The sequence below is a fragment of the Triticum aestivum genome, chromosome 5A (genome assembly GCF_018294505.1).
Source record: "Triticum aestivum cultivar Chinese Spring chromosome 5A, IWGSC CS RefSeq v2.1, whole genome shotgun sequence".
Classification (NCBI taxonomy): domain Eukaryota; kingdom Viridiplantae; phylum Streptophyta; class Magnoliopsida; order Poales; family Poaceae; genus Triticum; species Triticum aestivum.
Genome location: NC_057806.1, coordinates 63197591 through 63212518, shown reverse-complemented (window position 1 = coordinate 63212518; position 14928 = coordinate 63197591). Strand labels below are relative to the sequence as shown.

Here is a 14928-nt window from a genome sequence, read left to right as displayed (position 1 = left end):
ATTTTTACATTTGCGTTATGTTTTAGCTCGCATTGCATTACTCACGCGTCTAGGGGAAGTTGGGGCGCAAAAAGTGCGTTCTGAAAGGGGTGTAAAATACGTGTTGCCGCGGTATAGAGGGAGGGGAGGAAACCGTGGTAAACTCGTCTCCGTAGTTGAGCGAGAGAGTAAGTAGTATATGGAATTATCCATTATTAGGCGAAGGTTGTAATAGTAGTAAGAATGTACAGTCGCCTTTGTAGCGGACCTGTAGTGGGAAACATAAGGGATGAAGCCGGGGGTAATAAGTCGGATGCAATCATACCAGCACCAAAGCACCGGATCCCATCAGAACTCCGAAGTTAAGCGTGTTTGGGCGAGAGTAGTACTAGGATAGGTGACCTCCTGGGAAGTCCTCGTGTTGCATTCCCTTTTTAATTATTTTTTTGCGCCTCGTGAGAAACAGAACGTAATTATTTTTTTGCGCCTCGTGAGAAACAGAACGTAATTATTTTTTTGTGCCTCGTGAGAAACAGAACGCACGTGCGCGATATATATTTACCCCGTTATCTTATTTTTGATGTTTGCGATATGTTTTAGCTCGCAGCTCATTACTCACGCGTCTAGGGGGAGTTGGGCTGCGAAAAGCGTGTTCTGAAAGGGGTGTCAAATACGTGTTGCTGTGGTATAGAGGGAGGGTGGAAACCTGTAACGCCCGGATAATCGTGCTACAGTAATCCAACGCTAGTCATGCCACGTCACCACGGTTACTGTTGATAATCTACCGTTAGTTCAAAACCGAGTCAAATTCAAATTTAAAATAAGGGTAAGTTATAAAAGTTTTCAAAAGTTAAAACAAAAATGTTTGGGCAGTGCCATAATTTGCATATTTAATTATGGTGTAATAAACACATTTTTGTAAAGTGCCTAAGTATTTTAAAATGGAATAAAACAGAAAAGGAAATAAAAGAAAGAAGAGAAATCCCCCCCACCTCAACTGGGCCGACTGGCCCAGCTAGCCACCGCGCCCCCACTTGGGCCTCTACCCATCGGGCCGCCAGGCCGGCCCACCCCGCCGCGCCCTTATCCCCCCACTCTCCCCCACAACCCACCGACACTCCCCCCAAAATATCTCCCCCCTCTCCCCCGACTGGATCGGGATCGAGGGAGGAGACCACCGATGCCGCGCCTCGATCCCGACGACCCCGCCGCGTGGACCTCGTCGGCGCCTCTTTCCCGCCGGCCTACTTCTCCTCTCCGTCCCCGTCGTCCTCGTCCTCTTCCCCACATCGCTCCCCGCGCCCCACTGCCTTTGCCCTGCGAATCCTGGTGAGGACCCCCGCCGCTGCTCCCGCTTGCCCTGTGTCGGTGTCAAAACCGGCGGATCTCGGGTAGGGGGTCCCGAATTGTGCGTCTTGGCGGATGGTAACAGGAGGTAGGGGACACGATGTTTTACCCAGGTTCGGGACCTCTTGATGGAGGTAAAACCCTACGTCCTGCTTGATTAATATTGATGATATGGGTAGTACAAGAGTAGATCTACCACGAGATCAAGGAGGCTAAACCCTAGAAGCTTGCCTATGGTATGATTGTTGTTCGTCCTAAGGACTAAAACCCTCAGGTTTATATAGACACCGGAGAGGGCTAGGGTTATACAGAGTCGGTTACAATGGTAGGAGATCTACATATCCGTATCGCCAAGCTTGCCTTCCACGCCAAGGAAAGTCCCTTCTGGACACGGGACGAAGTCTTCAATCTTGTATCTTCATAGTCCACGAGTCCGGCCGAAGGTATAGTCCGGCTATCCGGACACCCCCTAATCCAGGACTCCCTCACCCTGCCTACGCGCCGTTCGCGCACGCGCCCGCGCTCACCATGGCTCTCGCCCGCGCCTCGCTCGCCCAGTTGCAGCCGCCGCGCTCGCCCTGCAAGCCCCGCCCTTGCTCGCCGCTCTACGCCCCTCCTCGCACTTTCGCCTCTGCCGCGCCGCCTTTCCCCGGTCGCCGCCCTCAGCACCTGCCTCCGGTCGCGCCCCACGGGCTCTGCCCGCCCGCGGCGCCCGGCAGCCTCCCCTCGCACTCTGGCTACGGGTTCGTCCGCATGTGCCCGACGCCCGCGCCCGGCGCGTGGCTGCGCCCCTACTCCTTAGCGAGCCGCTGCGCCCGATGTGCTGCTCTCCCTTGCACGCCCGTGCTGTAGCCCCCCTCGATGCCCCCCTTGATGCCGCCAGCCACCCCACTTGCTGTACCCACGCGCGCCCGCACAGCCTCTCCGCCCTGCGTTCGCTGTCGCCCGTCCGGCCGCCGCTGCAGCTCCGCCTACGCCCAGAGCGCGCCCGCGTCGTCCTTCATCCCGCTCGGACCCACTACCCCATTGCCGCCTTGCTCCACCGTGGCTGCAGCCACCTCCGGCGACGCGCCGTCGCCCGCTTGGGCCTCATACGGGTCGGGCGCCTGTAGCGCCCCAGCAACCGTACCCGCCCCGATAGGCCTCTGTGCCACTAGACAACGAGGCCCACGCCCCTGAGAATGAAAAAAAAGAAATATAAAAATAAATAATTAATAAAATTATTAATTAATTCATTAAAGGATTAATTAACTTAATTAATTTTGATAAATTAAACTAAAACAACTAGTTAATCCTAGTAAATTAACCTAAACCCTAATTAGGCTAAGCAGAGAATGACAGGTGGGTCCCACTGGACCCACGCGTCAGTTTGACCCAGTCAACCCATGTTGACTGCTGATGTCAGCATGACATCATGCTGATGTCATAATTCCATTTTCAAAATTAAATTAAATAATTAATTAAATTCCAGAAATTAATAAAATATTTAGAAAATCATATTTTTTTATCCCTAACTCGGATTAAAATATTTTCAACATGAAAGTTGCTCAGAACGACGAGACGAACCCGGGTACGCAGCCTGTTCGTCCGCCACGCATCCCTAACCTATCGAACTCGAAACTTTCCCCCTCCGGCTCCTCTGCCTGAAAACGCGAAACACCGAGAATACTTTCCCGGATGTTTTCCCCCTTCACCGGTACCACCTCGTACCGCGTTAGGGCACCCCTAGCACCGATACTTGTCATGTCGTGCATCGCTATGCATCTGTTTGCTTAATATTTATTGTTTCTTCCCCCTCTTCTCTCGCTTGACACCGAGACCGACGTCGCTGCTACCCAGTACGACTATGGTGTTGACGACCCCTCTCTCTTGCAAGATTAACCAGGCAAGCCCCCCCCCCCTTGATCACCAGATATCGCCTACTCTTCTCTATACTGCTTGCATTAGAGTAGTGTAGAATGTTACTGCTTTACGTTAATCCTATCCTAATGCATAGCATGTCCTTGGTACTACTGTTGTTACCTTTACCTACAATCCTAATGCTTAGTATAGGATGCTAGTATATCATCAGTGGCCCTACATTCTTATCCGTCTGCTGTGCTATACTATCGGGCCGTGATCACTTGGGTGGTCATCACGGGTATATACTATATACTTTATACATGATACATGTGGTGACTAAAGTCGGGTCGGCTTGTGGAGCACCCGTGAGTGATTCACGGATTGGGGGCTGAAAGGACCTTTGTCCCAACGGCCCTATGTGTGGATCTTTGTGGCGAAGCGATAGGGCAGGTTGAGACCACCTAGGAGAGAGGTGGGCCTGGCCCTGGTCGGCGTTTGCAGTTATTTCAAGATAACACGTTTAACGAGATCTTGCTATTTGATCTGAGTCTGGCTACTAGCCTATACGCACTAACCATCTACGCAGGGACAGTTCTGGGCACTCGACGTCGTGGTATCAGCCGAAGCCTTCGTGATGTCAGCGACTGAGCGGCGCGCGCTGGGTTGGACCGCGTCACGCAACTTCCTTTGTAATGGAGGTTGCTAGGTCTGCTCTCCGGCCGCCCACGCAACGTGCAGGTGTGCAATGGGCGATGGGCCCAGACCCCTACGCCATAGGATTTAGACCGGCGTGCTGACCTCTCTATTGTGCCTAGGTAGGGCTGCGACATGTTGATCTTCCGAGGCCGGGCATGACCCAGGAAAGTGTGTCCGGCCAAATGGGATCGAGCGTGTTGGGTTATGTGGTGCACCCCTGTAGGGAAATAGATCTATTCGAATAGACGCGTACCTCGGTAAAAGGATGACGTGGAGTTGTACCTTGACGTTATGACAACTAGAACCGGATACTTAATAAAACACACCCTTCCAACTGCCAGATACAACCGGTGATCGCTCTCTCACAGGGAGACGAGGGGAGGATCATCGGTTAGGATTATGCTATGCGATGTTACTTGGTGAACTTACCATCTACTCTCTTCTCCTGCTGCAAGATGGAGGTTACCAGAAGCGTAGTCTTCGACAGAACTAGTTATCCCCCTCTTATTCCGGATTTCTCACTACTAGATTTTTCATTATAACCGAGGGTCAAATTGTCGTCGGATATTTCTGTTCACCGTCAAATTTCCATATAACTGACAGTACACCATCGGCAATCTCCCGTCGGCTATGCTTCGTCGGCCATTACACTCATAGCCGACAGTACTGCTGGGTAATACCTTCTCCGAGGGTAAATAGCTGACGGTGAGTCGCCGGGCATGTTTTGGTTGCCAGCCGGCTCACATAAACTTGACAACACTTATAGCTAACGGTTCCCCGTCGGATATCTATTTTTCTGTCTGTTATTAGTTCCCATCGGCTTTCGCAATAGATGACGATATATTTGACCCTTCGGAGTTTTCTATAACCAAGAGGAGAATGAAATCCTTCACGGATTGTTATAACCGAGAGGAGAATGAAACCGAAAGCCATTATGATAGCCGACTGTGTATACACCCCTTCGGGGATTCCTATGGTTGAGAGCCCAACACAGACCATCAATATAGAGATTCACCGATAGTGAAGTCTCCGTACTTGAGATGTTTGTTGTATGGTAGGCCATTAGTCACCCCTCAAGGATTGCTTTCCACTTCAAATATACTCCCCCCGTCCCAAAATGTAAGATGTTTTTTACACTATGATAGTGTCGAAAAACATCTTATATTTTGGGACGAAGAGGGAGTATATCTCATAATTGCACAACGACACATGACCAAGTAACATATATTATATTTAGCGCAACTTCCAAAATACCATAACCCTAATGACATGCATCCAAATTACACTGTTCATCATGATCTATCTAGAAGTTTGAAATGCAAAACAAAATAGTAACTAATATATAATGGTCCAAGCATTATGCCTAAGCTAAAATTGACCAGAACTTCAGAAGTTCACTTTGTTGCATGTCCTAAAGAAAGATCATTAGACTCATCACCCTTCATGGATCATAACGCTCATCGCCATATAGATCATGACAATCATTGCCATAGATATCATCACCCTTGCCATAGATCACGGTTCCTCCAGTATTGTTTCACATCCCTAAGAAGTAAGAAATGATTAGACTAGTTGTAAGGGAGATGAAAATGATGTAATGTAGTTGAAATTTAATTGAGCATAGAGTGACAAACTTTAGATCTGCTAACTGACTAGTTAGCTGCTATCTAGCAGTATGACTACATATTTACCTTTTGATCCTTCACATACAATTTTCAGGGTAACATGAATCAGCAGGAATACATACTCAAAATAATAAAGATTGAGGACTACATGTTGCTCTATATACTAAAGAAATAATCTACCAATAAACCACAGTGATTTCAGTTTTATAATAAGTTTGCAATAGTTCAGAACACATCATGCTTTTCAAATTACTTGTAACATTCATATAATTCCAAGCACATGACAATTTTCTAATTAACTGTATTCATCATATCTCTAGAACCCCCATGTGCTATAGTTAGACCAAGATGGCCATGTGATGGAGGAAAAAAAATTCCTATATGAGTTCAAATTTTTTTTACCCCTCGCACCTTAATTAAGATAGATTTAGTGTAAAGAAAACAGCTAGTCCATGATAGATATCTCAGTTATGAGCCAGATTAGGAAAATAGGGCACAAGGAGGTGCATACATTATATATATAGTACAGTAGTACCACCTAGGCAATGTGGTAAGCTAAGAAATCAGCTAAAATAAAAAAAGAGAAGGTCCCAAAGCAAGTTATCTGTATAGCATGGTCTTCAAAGGCATTGTACGCTGGCCAAGTGGTCAGTGTGCCTCAAACACAAGATCTCAAATAAAAAAGGAAGGTCTCAAAACAAGGAAGTCGATTAACAGCGCATGTTGTCTACAACTAAATTGGCGCATAACTAGATGGGATGTATGGCTAAGAGATGATGGACCAACCTTTTTAGTTTCGTGTTGACAAACATCATCTCGTCCGCTTTCAAATACGACTTCATGTACCTAAGCTCAAAAGCATTACATTATTGCTCTTCAGATAGGCCCAACTGCCACCTGCATGATAACATAGCGTGTATAAGAACAATAAGTAAGAACCCCTACTCTACCCTGCTCTACATCATTGAGAAAGAACACACAGGACATGATGTTAACATGCCAGTGGATGCATCAGCTTTAGGAACAGGAGCTATATATTAAAGAAATAATCCTTCCGTCCTAAAATAAGTGTTTCAAGGTTAGTATAACTTTGTACTAATGTTAGTACAAAGTTGAGACATTTATTTTGAGATAGAGAGAGTACAAAATACTGAAAATAAAAGCAAAAGCGAGATGAAAAAACTTACAAGTACATCTACAGACCAAAACTGAAGGAAAAAGAACAAGGAATGTAGTACTACATGAATGGAGGACCTCTTCAATGTAAATTAGTTATCTGGCAGGGACAACTAGTTATGTTATACAATAGTATGAAGTATACATCCCAATCCTGATTGCACATGCTGACACAGTGTCTCTTCTCTTATGTACTAGTACTAGTTCCAACTGCTGCAACTAGCTAGCCTTGATCAAACATACATGCATCAACACAAGCTAGCTATCTCACCTCACTAGCGCCAAATGGCTACTTACTAGTTAATCAAACTATCTTTCAACGCATAGGCTTGACTTTATTTTCCAAACTAATAGGCTTGCCTTTGTTTTTCAACAATCATACAAAACAAAAAATATACCTAAATAGACATGCAAACAATGATGGCCATGGCCTCACTGTAGTACGTGAACCTCACCACCATAGTAGCCCGCCATGGCACCATCTCCTCCATCACCCCGGTATTCAACTTGAAAGACACGAGAAAATCCTGCACCTCAAGCACCAAAAAACAAGCCATGCATTACAACAACACACATACGCCACACAGATGACCTGCTCGACGAATTGCGCAAAGGAAGTGGCGACCAAACTGGTACTGGTGGGTGAAGGCGCGAGTGAGCGTGGTCCACTCGGCAACATCAGGTGGCCACTTGGATGAGGAGGAGCTTCAAGAAAGGGCAGATGGCCGATACATGGCGTAGGAAGTGGAGGGATATAGAGCTGACGAAGAAGACCGTTGTGTTCCAGAATCCCGAGGAGCGGCGTCGAGCACCTATTGGTTGGGGCGACGAGGCCAAGCCGACCAAATTCGGCAGCGTCGTGGCCGAGGGCTGCTAGATCTGAGGGCCATGAAGACCGAGACGGGAGTTGAAGGGAGCAGGTGACGTTGCTGGACCAGGGAGGGCAACGAGGGTGGAAGTGCGCAGCGCCACAACCGAATCGACGGGTGACGGGACGGCGGGGTTGGCGCATGGCAGCGAGGACGCGAGAAGAAAAGATGCGGCGTGGGAGGTTTTAGAGGGAAAAGGGGCGAGGGATGGGAGGACGTGGGCACGTGGCCGATAGAAGATGGGCCGTAAAATTTGGTAAGTGGCAAGGGAAATAATGGCAGGGGGTGAAATGGTTCCTTTTTTACTTAGAGGTGAAATGGTTCTTGATACTACCTGATATAAAATAATTTATATAAAAAATATTGTACATGCAACACATATTCAGTGGGGAAAAATCGAAAGTAATTATTTCCAGGTTTGTCATAAAATGTAATTGTGCCAGCCAGACAAAGCAACTCCAAACTTGACGAAGAACTACGAAGGACAAACTAGGCACACCACATGGACCCGCCGCCGTAACTTCGACTTCACGGCGACAAAGAAATCGAGGCAATCCCGCGGACACGTCGGAGAAGTGCCGACTACCACAAACATTGTTGCGTCACTGACATTGCTCCCGTCATCATCGTTGCCATAGAAGCCTGGAAGCCACAACCTCGTCATCCACGGTCCTGCTTGCCGATGCCGAACTTCTAAGACGAAGCTCCCAGGAGGAATACGACACCAAAGTGTCGCCACAGTCACACAAGATCAGGGGTTTCGCCCAGAGTGGTCATGATGGCCCGATCCGCGTGGCAGGGGTGTGACAGCAAAATAGTTATGCATACAACAAGGTCAATGATGGTCACAGCCGTCGCCATCACTCAGCACAACACAAACTGAGACGGAGTCTTCACCCAAGCTCCCACACCACCTCAGCCGCACATCATCCCGCATAGGCTCTAGCAAGCCAACCAACCGCGACCACCATCGAAGCTGCCACCAACAAAGAAGCCCCGAGATCCGCAGGAGCCATCAGCACCTCGCGGAGACCACCGGCGGCCAACCACCATCACGAGGCCCGAGATCCACCAGCGGTTATCTAGACGCAGAGCCGCTGGACGTAGCACGAGCCGCTATGCCCTATCGAGCACCATGACGTCAAGCAACAAAGGAGCGATGCCCGAGGCCAAGAACCAACATGGTTCCGAGCCACAACCATACATCAGACGCGCCGACCGTGCTCTATGGAGACCAGAACTGCTGCACCGTGGCCATGGGTCTCCGCACGTCAGCGTACCACATGGTCCACCGCGCCACCACATCTGCACTTTGCGGCCACTGCTCTAGCTTTTGGGAAGCACGCAAGAGCACATCCGAGTGACAGCTACTTAAGCACATGGCACCGGCCGACACCGTGTACGCAACATCCGCCATTGCAACCGTCAGATCTTGGTTCTAGGACCCAAATCCCCATTGAACTAGACCGCCCCATGGCCCGCTTCGACCGAGCAGCAGTCCCTCACTATGCCAACGCATGACCCCACGGTGGCAGATCCATGCCGCTGAGCCCCTTGTGTGCCTGCACCACCACACGACACTACGTCGTAGCACCACAAGCCACGAAGAAACACCACACCAGCCAGGACCAGAACAACGCGCGTTGCATCAGATCTGCACCCCATGCATAGCACCAGTACCATCCACGACTACCGACCACCCGGTAGGGACCATGCATCATCTCGGCTTCCTTGTACCCACGACGAGCCTCCTAGCTCTCCTCACTACACCCCCGTGCCTCCTACATGGCCCCGCCGAAGCTGCTGGACCACCTCGCACCGTGATGCGACCCATGTGCGGCGGGTTCGGGCCGGCCGGGCCACCCTGGATGCCCGCGACTTAGCTCCTAGCGTCGGCCCCCGGCGCCACCTCACCACGTAAGTGCGTGCATCGCGCCTGGGAACCCACTAAAGTGGCCGCCCCGCGCCGCCCAGCCCCGAGCAGGATGAGGAAATGGCCACGCCGCCACCGTCGCGTGACCTTTGCTCGGTGACGCCTGCCGGTAGAGGCGACTGCAACATGGGCGATGGGTGTGACCTAACCGATTCCAGACATGTTTCGATGCGGGGTCCTATTTTTTGGAAATTTTCTTATACGTACGGGAATTATCTGGAATATAACATCGGTCATTCCACATGTTTAACGACGTCCTCCATTGAAACATATCACTGAGAGTAAAGGTTAACCGTCGGTTATTGCTATCCCCCGTTGGGTATTTTCTCAAATAACCGAGAGTCACATAAGTACCGCCGGCCATTTCCACTCATAGGTTAGAGTTTTGTTTTCACCTTCGGCTATTAAATTTCACCGTCGGGCATTACAAGTATTCCCCAAGGGTGTAGCAAGAACCGTCGGGGATTACACTGAACCGTCGGACATTAAATTGGATACCCGAGCGTGGGATTTTCACCATCGGGCAATCTAGTATACTGTCGGCTATTAGTACTAATACTTGTGAGTTGGCAATAACCGTCGGCGATTGAAACTAACATCGGCTATTACTGAAATAACCGACGGCCCGTCGGCTATTAGATTTCACCGTCGGAATATGGGGATTTCTAGTAGTGTCTGCAGTTCAGTCCACATATGATACCCTTATTCCATTTGATACCAATGCATACATATGTAGTGTAGCTCCTTTCTTGCGAGTACTTTGAATGAGTACTCACGGTTTGGTCCCTCTTTTCCCCCTTTCTATACTCAATTGCTGCGACCAGACGTTGGAGCCCAGGAGTCAGACGCCACCGTCGACGACGACTACTACTACTCGGGAGGTGCCTACTACTACGTGCAGCCCGCTGACGACGACCAGGAGTAGTTTAGGAGGATCCCACGCAGGAGGCCTGTGCCTCTTTCAATCTGTACCCAGTTTGTGCTAGCCTTCTTAAGGAAAACTTGTTTACTTATGTCTGTAGTTAGATATTGTTGCTTCCGCTGACTCATTTATGATCGAGCTCTTGTATTCGAGCCTTCGAGGCCCCTGGCTTGTAATATGATGCTTGTATGACTTATTTTTATTTGTAGAGTTGTGTTGTGATATCTTCTCGTGAGTCCCTGATCTTGATTGTACACGTTTGTATGCATGATTAGTGTACGATTGAATTGGGGGCATCACAAGTTGGTATCAGAGCCGACTGCTTGTAGGAATCCCCCTTCCACACTCCTTGGCTAAAGTCGAGACTAGACATTACAAAAACTTTTACTAACATGGATCCCCCTTCCACACTCCTTGATCCTTACTCTGGGACTCTGAACTCTCTCCTAATCGGGTTAAACGATTTTACTAACTTTAACATTAGGATCCCGTGACCACGTTCACCCCAAAGTTGGATAAGCCCTAGCTATTCTTTAGAGTAGTATATTGAACATTATCCACACTGTCAGTTCACTCCTTTGAAACATCTTTGTTTTCAGATGGAACCCACGAGATAGGTCATGCGCCACACGACGGCCATTGGTGCCTCAGGGTCACCTGCTGTGTTGGTTGAGATGATGACCTATCTGGGTTACCGCTGGCACCCTGAGTACACCGTCTATGAGGAGTACCAGGACTTCAACCAGGAGCAGTACCATGCCATCGTCCACCTCTACTCTCGGGAGTATGACTCCACTACCGTGCTGCACACTGCTCATGGTGTTGGAGTGACTATCAATATGGCGGTCCACGATGCATCTTATGCTGCTCTGACACGTCTTCGTGGAGAGTATCAAGAGTTGGACACCTCCCCTTTCAGGCACATTGCTATCGCATCCGATGTTGGTGCGGAGGGATACTACACTACTGCCTAGTCCATCGTCACCCGAGAGCCCTTCTACCATCAGAACCTGGTTCTACATGCTGAGGGGATGGATAGTGCTAACCGAGCTCTTCGCCATGAGTTGTACACCACCCGTCAGCACCTGTACCGTGCTCTGACGTTGTTGCACCCCTCTGTCCGATCTGGTGATCTGTCGCGTTCTGCGATATACCCTGTCGGGACCATGATGCCCTAGGGCGTCGGCTGGCCAGATGTGGGAGGCTACTCTACTGCACTTGGTCCTCTCCTGCCACCTGCGCATCGGGTTCCGCACCAGAGTATTCGCGGACCCCAGGCTACTCGCGTGGTGGTCTTATCTTCGCGTCACTACCAGCTGTCAGGCTACACCTACCTCCACAGTTCCTCCTAGGACTGATGTAGGCTTGCTTGTTAGTGTTAGATGCATTCGTCGTGAGCCTGCGTGCCGCCTATGATGTTCTTAGCCTATGTACTGAATGATCTGTGTACCGAACTCTATGCATGATCACTTTTGTAAGATGTGCCAACTACTATGTAGTATCTATCGTGTTCCTTTCATTATGCATGTTTCATCATGAATGATTCTTGTCCTCGCAATTTCTCAATGATGAACTACTCCTATTATATATTAGCAGGATGGTTAGACCAGGTGGTCGTGGTCGTGGTGGCAACGCCCCACCACCGCCTGAGGACATGGCTGGTATGATCCAACAACTTGAGATGAATCGCCAGTTCATGGAGAATATGATGGCTCAGTTTCCTCGCCCCAATATGAACCAGCAGCCAACCCCCGTAACTCTGCAGGATTTCATGCGCCTGAACCCAACTATGTATCGTAGCTCAACTCAGCCTCTGGATGCTGATGACTGGCTCCGTGACATCACCTATGAGATGGAGTCTGCTGATATAGCCCCTGCCAGCTATGTCACCTTTGCTTCGTTCTTCCTGAAGGGACCTGCAGCTCAATGGTGGGACAGCCACAGGCGTACTCTACCAGTTGGAACAATCATCACCTGGCCAGACTTCCAAGCTGCTTTCCGTGCTTGCTTCATTCCTCAGGAAGTCATGGACCGGAAGAAGCGCGAGTTTCGCAACCTCACTCAGGGCAACAAAACTATGGATGCTTATCAGCGGGAGTTTCTGGATCTGTCCCGCTATGCTGAAGAAGACATTGCAACTGATGCACGCAGACAGGAGAAGTTCCCTGATGGCCTTCAAGCTGATATCAAGCTCGCACTTCTAGTGCATCACTTTGCCGATTTCGCCACCTTGGTGAACAAGGCCATCAATGCCGAAACTGGTCTACAGGAACACCAGAGTTCTCACAGGCACAACCGTGACACAGGCTCATCTTCGGGCCCGTCCTCGCAGAAGCGTAGGATATGGATTCCCAACAGCATGTACCAGCCAACTGCACCTGCTCCAAGGCAGTCCTATGCTGCACCGCGTTTGCCCCCCCCCCCACCAACTAGGCAGCCAAGGCTTCCAGCTCCACCACCCCAAGCTCCTGTTCCCACTCCCAATAATGGTTTGTGCTACAAGTGTGGCCAACCAGGTCACCCCGCCAGGAACTGCCTTCAGAACCAGAATCAACTGGCCCTTCCTGCAGCAGGCCATGGAAGCAACCAGCCTCGCAACAACAATGCCAAGTCTTATGGTCGTGTTCATGCCAACCACGTTGATCTCAATGAAGTTCTAGACCAGCCTGCTACCGTGATGGGTACACTTCTCGTAAATTCTGTACCACCATCTGTTTTATTTGATACAGGTGCATTGCATTCATTCATGTCAGAAGATTTTGCATGCTTGCACGACATTAAATGTGTGGACATGAACACTTCGCTATTAGTGCACACTCCCACGGGCCAATGTCGGACATCCATGATTTGCAACGACGTCCCCGTTGAAATCGAAGGACTGGAATTCCTTGCCTCTCCCATCGTACTGAAGTCCTGTAGCATCGACCTCATTCTGGGAATGGATTGGTTGAAAGTGCATACTAATTCTATAGTTTGCACCACTAAGGTCGTCCATCTGCTACACCCTTCTGATGAAATAATTGCTTACCAAGCTCATCTAATTCAGAACGCCGAGGCACGACTTTATGCCTTGAATGCATTGAATGCTGCACCACTCGAGGGAATTGAAAACATTCCCGTCGTTCGTGAATTCCAAGACGTCTCCCCAGAAGAACTTCCAGGGATTCCCCCTGCTAGAGCTGTCGAATTCATCATCGACTTGAAACCCGGCACCACCCCTATAGCCAAACGACCCTACAAGATGCCGCCACATGAACTCATTGAGCTTAAGGAGGAAATCGACAAATCTCTTGTCAAAGGTTTCATTCGCCCAAGTTGCTCTCCTTGGGGAACACCTTCTCTCTTTGTTAAGAAGAAGCATGGGACAGACCGATTAGTCCAAGACTACCATCCTATAAACCAAGCTACCATTCAGAATAAATATCCTCTTCCTCGGATCAATGATCTTTATGATCAACTGGCCGGCTCATCAGTGTTCTCCAAACTCGACTTGAGGTTGGGTTACCACCAGATCCGTGTTCATGAAGAGGATATCCCAAAGACCGCCTTCGTGACTCGGTATGGGTCTTACGAGTACACCGTCATGTCATTCGACTTAATGAATGCTCCCGCCACCTTCTCTCGTCTGATGAACTATATATTCATGGATTACCTCGATAAGTTCGTCGTGGTTTATTTGGACGATATCCCTGTATTTTCCAAGAACAAGGAAGAACATGCTGAACATCTTCGTCTTGTGCTGGAAAAGCTTCGAGAGCATCAACTGCATGCTAAGTATCCCAAGTGTGAATTCTAGCTCTCCGAAGTAACCTATCTTGGGCATGTCATCTCCAAGGATGGTATTGCCGTCAACCCTGAATGAGTTCAGGCTATTCTCGATTGGACTCCTCCAAAGAATGTCAAGCAAGTCCGAAGTTTTCTCGGTCTCGCCAGCTATTGCCGTCGATTCGTCGAGAACTTCTCCAAGATTGCCAGGCCTCTGACTAATCTGTTGCATAAGGGTGTCAAGTTCGAATGGACAGACAAGTGTCAGGAAAGTTTCCAGTCACTCAAAGACAAGTTGACTTCTGCCCCAGTTCTTGCTCCACCTGATACTAAGAAGGACTTCGTCATTTTCTGCGATGCTTCCCGTCAAGGATTAGGCTATGTCCTAATGCAAGAGCGCAGAGTGATTGCTTATGCCTCTCGTCAACTGCGCCCTCACGAAGAAAACTACCCAGTTCATGACCTCGAGCTTGCTGTTGTTATTCATGCACTGAAGTAGTGGCGACATTACCTTCTCGGTAATCGTTGCGAGATCTTCACCGACCACCAAAGTCTAAAGTATCTGTTTACTCAGCTAGATCTGAACCTCCGTCAGCAGAGATGGATGGAGACTGTTGCAGACTTTAACGTGGGTATATCCTATACCCCCGGCAAGGCTAATGTAATGGCTGATGCCTTGAGCCATAAGTCTTACTACAATCACCTCCAGGTTCACAAAGTTTAGCCCTCGCTTGTCGAAGAATTTAGAAAGCTGAACCTTCATATTGTTCCCCC

The 14928-nt window shown here is 49.1% G+C and overlaps 1 long non-coding RNA gene and 1 other non-coding gene across 2 annotated transcripts; one reads left to right on the top strand and one right to left on the bottom strand.

The window, feature by feature from the left end:
- The first annotated feature begins 290 nt into the window (after positions 1–290).
- LOC123108663 (5S ribosomal RNA) lies at positions 291–409 on the top strand. Its single transcript, XR_006451988.1, has one exon. It is a non-coding gene; the product is annotated as a 5S ribosomal RNA (ribosomal RNA).
- Positions 410–5129: 4720 nt separating this feature from the next.
- LOC123106590 (uncharacterized) lies at positions 5130–7667 on the bottom strand. Its single transcript, XR_006451403.1, has 3 exons — positions 7064–7667; positions 6276–6386; positions 5130–5409 (listed from the first exon to the last, which is right to left on the bottom strand). It is a non-coding gene; the product is annotated as an uncharacterized lncRNA (long non-coding RNA).
- Positions 7668–14928: the final 7261 nt, after the last annotated feature.